Source organism: Pan troglodytes, chromosome X (assembly GCF_028858775.2).
Source record: "Pan troglodytes isolate AG18354 chromosome X, NHGRI_mPanTro3-v2.0_pri, whole genome shotgun sequence".
NCBI classification, from domain to species: Eukaryota; Metazoa; Chordata; class Mammalia; order Primates; family Hominidae; genus Pan; species Pan troglodytes.
Window position 1 is genome coordinate 52,906,973 of NC_072421.2, and position 6,000 is coordinate 52,912,972.

The window sequence follows — 6,000 nt, forward strand, 5'->3', positions numbered from 1 at the left end:
GTCTTCTGCGTCGGTCACACTGGGAGCTGCAGACTGGAGCAGTTCCTCTTCAGAACCGGACCTCACAGAGAAAATTTTAAAATAAAAATGCAACATATCAAACTTTGCAAGATGAAACTAAAGCATAGAGGGAAATGTATACCATTCAATACTCACATCAGAAAGGAAGAAAAGTCTTAAATTGGCCAGGCATGGTCAGGCGAGGTGGCTCACGCCTGTAATCCCAGCACTTTGGGAGGCTGAGATGAGAGGATTGCTTGAGACCAGGAGTTCAAGAACAGCCTGGTCAACATAGGGAGGCTCTATTTCTAATTTTTTTTAAAAAATGCATCATAGAACTAAATGTAAAAGCTAATGTTACAACACTTGTAGAAGAAAATGTATGAGGATGTCTGACATCATGTTAGACAAAGACAGGATACAAAAAGCACAGACTATGAAATAAAAAATTCATAAACTGTTTTTAAGTTTATTTACCTATGTCCTATCATTATGCAGTGACTACTTACTTTTCAAAGCATTATACAAATCACATGAAGAGGTCACTAGAGGTCTAATTGCCTAGAGAAATGTAAATTTTTCCTAGAAGTTCATGATGACTAAATCCCACCATTTCATTTAGTTTCCACAATACCCTTTAAGGAGAGCTGAATATTCATTATGCTAGAAAAAAAAACTATGCCCTCCCCCAAGCCCCGCAGACTCAGTCTTTGAGTCCCTGAAGAGCTGAAGAGATGACCCAAAGATCAGCCAAGGGGTCAAAGTAGTCTTGACTTTGTATCTCTGGAACATGCTCCAGGAAAATGTGGGAAGAGCAACAATATTCACAGCAAAAATGTCACAGCTAGAATTAATTGGAAACTTACTATATGCAAGGAACTGTCTTGACAACTGTACTTGTTTACACAGTCAGTGCTCTAAACTGCCTGCAAGAAGTAGATGACTTTACAAGTACTATTTCCAAAGAACTAATGGAGAAAGGAGGCACAGAGATGTTAAGTAACTTTCTCAATGTCACCCAGCAGTAAGCAGTGGAGCATGGGTCAGAGGCATCATGAAAACATCTACTGTGCTACATATTTGTGCAATCAAGGGCAAGACCCAAAAGCTACTGCAAAATATTTATAATTTTACAGCATGGGACTGTACAATGAATGGAAATTTGATTTCTTCAGAAATCATTTAGAGATGGAGGCTTGAAAGGATTGGTCTGGGTATCATTTGGAGAAGGTGCCCTGAGTGTGTCATTACCATACCAGGCAGCATGTCAGTGTCAGCCCCGTAACCTGAAGGTCTTGAGTTTGTACATCAGAGAACACTCCAAACCTATCCCTTCTATACATTCACAAAGGAGAAAGCTGTGTGGCTGGGAAAGACTACTCCCCAGCTCTAGTAGTCCTCAAACAAGTTTCCATGAAAGTTGGAACCCAGAATCTTTTAAAAATGCAGACTCCAGGATTCACACCCAATGAATCTCATGTAGTGCGGCCACAGTGGTGCCCTAGGATCTGGGAATTTACTGCCCAGCCTAGGGAACTTTCAGAAACCTTATTAAATCCCTTAGGTAGCAAGACTGTGTGCAATATACCCACTCTTCCCAGCACAGACAGGACGTTTAGAAGAGCGACCTCAGAGTACACGGGAACAGAGGACATGATGAACACAGTGTGAAAGTCACCACAAGGGTAAGACGATGAGTCTTATGAGAAGACCTTGCAACTCCTACTGGCCTTTCTCCCTGAAGGACTCAGTTTATCTCAAATCTCTTATCCTCATGGGTAGTGGATGGAGGGGTGCCAGGAAATGACCTTTTAGATCACAAAAGGGCATAGGCTTTTCTCAGGGACCATTGAACACATTGGATGGGAGGTGATGAAAGCTATTGTCCCTCTCCCATCAGCCTTGGTTTCTTTCTTCATGTCCCTCCATGGGAACCTAGAGCAATGTCAGGATGTAGGGCCAATGTCCCCTTCACTAACAGACTCCACACCCTCACCTGAGGAGTTCGTCTCCCCTCTCCTCCCTTAAGCTGTCCTTCTCCTGATCTCATCTGTGATCCCACAGCAGACAGCTGTCCCTGGCAGCCCGACAACCTAGCCTGGCCCCTTCCTCCTGTGTCCCAGCCTAGAGAGGTCTGTCCTCACCAAGGAGAAGGACATCTGTCCCAGGATCCCAGAGCCATGACTACCACAGAACCATCCTGAGCATCAGTGTCCCATGGCAGTGGTTGACCTATGAAATGAAGCTTCACCACACACCCCAGATGGCTCTGAAATACTTTCTTTTCTTTTTGTCTTATTTCAGACAGGGTCTCATTGTTGCTCAGCCTGGAGTGCAGTGGGGAAATCATGGCTCACCGTAGCCTTCACCACCCAGGCTCAAGCCATCCTCCCATCTCAGCCTCCCACGTAGCTGGGACTACATGCACACTCCACCACATCTGGGGTTGTTTTTTTGTTTGTTTGTTTGTTTTTGTAAAGACGAGGTATCCCTATGTTCCGCAGGCTGATCGCGAACTCCTGGGCTCAAGCAATACTTGTGCCTCGACGTCCCAACATGCTGGGATTAGAGGGCTGAGCCACCTCGCTTAGTCCTGAAAAACTTTCCTATCACAGAAAGCAAGACAGAGGAGGAAGGTGCCTTAACCCCTCCTAGGAAACGTGTCCTTTTCCACACTAGAGAGCTATTTCCTCTGTACTGACCACAACATTCCTATTCTTTTTATGTAAATAAGAAGACTGAGGGTAATTTCAATCCTAAACTTGTATTTATAGCAAGAAAATCATTGCACATTTTGGGACATTTAGGACATTCTGAGGGCAGCTTTGGTTGCTGGAGTGATTGGCAGGGGCTACTGGCATTTGGGGACTGAGGGTTACAGGGAAGGCAATTGACTTTTTCTAGAGTCTTAAATAAACTGGATTTTCCATACATGTCACTCCTTGTAAACTGAGAGAGGCTTGTAATGTTGCTTCATCTGAGAACTTACAAAGACTTATTGACTGCTTTGGCAATCACATCACTACAGAGCATTCCATTCTTGGATTGCACTCTGACACAACATACCAGTATCAATTTACTTTGTAACTCCGCATGCCCCAGGGGAAACAATGAGGGGAATCCAACTTACCTACCAAAGGGATAATTTCCATGATAAGCTGTTAGTTGATGGGGAAAATCAAGTGGGAGATGTTGGTAGTGTGATCTCTCATTAGTTGGTGAACACACCGGCTATGCCCGTTGCTGTTACTGCACTGAAGTTCTCTTTGCAGGTGTATTTCCCTCACCAGGCTCTGTGGTCTCTCCTGGAAAGCTGGAAACATACCCAGTAGATCTCTGTGTCCTCAGGATGGGACAGAGGACCTCACAGACAGAAGGAGGGCAGGGAACACTTGTGGAATGGTAGTGATCTCTACATGGTTGGATGACCAAACCCTGAGTCACAGTGATGAGCCACATGGATGGCAGTCTGCAGAGGGTGGGAGGGGAATGCCACAGGCCTCTGCCTTAGGAGCCATGCAGCTGCAGCAGAGTGAGACCAACCTGCAGTACTGATCTCAGTTATGCCCTTTAAGGGTCCCAGATGTATGCAGCCTATTGGTTAAGGTTCCTCTGTGTGTGTGTGTGTGTGTGTGTGTGTGTGTGTGTGTGTGTGCACGCAGAGAGAGACAGAGAGAAATTGATTTTGAGGAAGTGGATCATGCAAATGTGGGGGCTGGAAGTACAAACTTTGCAGAGCAGGATGTCAGGCTGGAGTCCCATGGCAGAGGTGATGTGATCTCTCAAATTTAAGGGCAGCGTAGAGGCAGAATTTCTTCATCTTGAGGAGAACTTCAGTCTTCTTCTCTGAAAGCCTTCAAGTGACCGGATGAGGCCCACCCACATTGTGGAGGGCAATTAAGTTTACCCAGTGTCTGTTTATTTAACTGTTAGTCTCAGCTGAAAAACACCTTCAGAGAGACACCTACCCTGGACAAAGTGAACAATTTTGTCTGGACCATGACTGAGCCAAGTTGACACACCAGATTTCCCATCATAGCCATCTTATACAAATCCTATTAATTATGAAGGTCTATCTGACAAAGGCAGGTGACTTCCTAACTAAGATTCTGTATTAACCTTTTTTGTCCAGCCCAAGCCTCCATTTCAGGCTTGGTATGATACTGGCCAGGAAACTGAGGCTGATGTAAATGCCTTCCAGGGCTCAGGCAGGGTCAGGATAGTCAGGGCGCACATGCAAGTACAATCCCAGAGGGTACAAGTGATACCCGTGGACTCTAAGAGTTTATACCCTTGTTAGGGTACCCCCAGCAGGACATACATTAGTTAGGCAGGAGCTGGCCAAGGCTCCCAATGTGGCCTCCCACTGCGTGACCTTTCCCTCTGGGGTTTCTTATCCAGTCCAAATAATTCATTTGCATCTTTGGCTTAAGGGAACTGTCAGAAGGCAGTCAGTTCACGGTAGTCATTGACACCAGTTCCTCCAATTCAAAAGCATGGATACATCCCCAGGTGTTGTGCCTGGGATGTTCAGGAGCTGGGTCGCCCCTGCTGTTCCATAGTCGCAGCTGTGTCAGGTGTGATCTTGGGTTCAGTATTCAGTGTAGTTTCAACCTTGGCTACAGGATATGACTGTGGGCTCCTCACAAGCAGAGAGACCCACCATCTGTGCTGTCACGGAGTACCTCCAATTCAGTGTCATACTGTAAGACTAGGGACACAGTGCTGACACAATGCTGATCTTGCTTTTGCTGTCTACGCAAGCAATCAACCACTTGGATCCATTTGGGCTCATTTTCTTCTTACCGGCTAAATCTATGGATATGTGACAAGGCAAACTAACAACTATACTGGTGAACCTTGTAGCCCTGTTAGCCACAACAGGGCTGTTTAGGAACTGCTTGAGCAATTGACACACTATTGTACTGAATTGTGTGTAGTGTTGCCTGGCCAGAACATTGACTAATTCCTCCTGGCATCACACGGAGCAAGAAGCACAGTTTTTAGCACATACCACTGACTTAGGATTGGCCTTGTCACCGCTGGGTATTTACAAACAGACTTTAGAATTCATTCCATGTCTGACACAATTAATTAACATATTTATTTAAATCAAATAAGTTTTGGAAGTCAAATGCATTTTTAAAGATAACTTGGTATTTTTACTTGCATTTCAAAAGCAGTTATCACTTACTATAGATGTAGTTGTAAAGGTAAATTGAATGAAAAAAATAAATTTTGAAGAAAAAACAGAAATGTAACTAGTAAACCAAATTTCTCTGCAATGTCATGCCTGCTTCCTATATTATTTCATTTATTCTTCATAGCAAGTATTTAGTGTAAATATTCTAATTTCTACTTTAGAAATGGGGAAACCGTCCCATAGGATATAAGTATCTTGCCCACCATCTCAAGGCCAGCGCGTGAGAGGCAGAATAGAAACCCATGGTTATTTCATGTCATAGCCTATAAAGAGACAGTGTAGCTAGGACCCAAGTCATCTCTCATCAGCAAGTTGCCCTGGTTACTTTCCCCTGTCTTTGACCTAGGCCTTAATTCTTTCATCCCAGCTCTATGGCCTAGGCAAATGGGATCCCCTACACTTAGTCTCACTTTTTATTTGAATCCTGGCTTTTCAGTCCTTTTGGATAAGAAAATACTTTATAATCTCTGTAATAGGGAGAAATAATTGCTGATTATAATCTCCTTCCCCTCCTTAAGCAGTATGGATTCTGAGTAGGGCCTTTGCTGCAGAATTCTCTTTGTGGGTATGAGGATACAAATGGAGCCCAGAGTTGACATTCCTGTATTATGTTTAGTAAGAGGGATATAAGGCTGGATCCAGGAAGCTTCAGGGGCTTCTGAATGAGATGTGGTGACTGTCAGACTGATGGAGTTTTTGTGTAGATGAAAAATGAGGCTTGTATGAAATACTATGCAGCCATAAAAAAGAATGAGATCGTGTCCTTTGCAGGGACATGGATGAAGCTGGAAGCCATC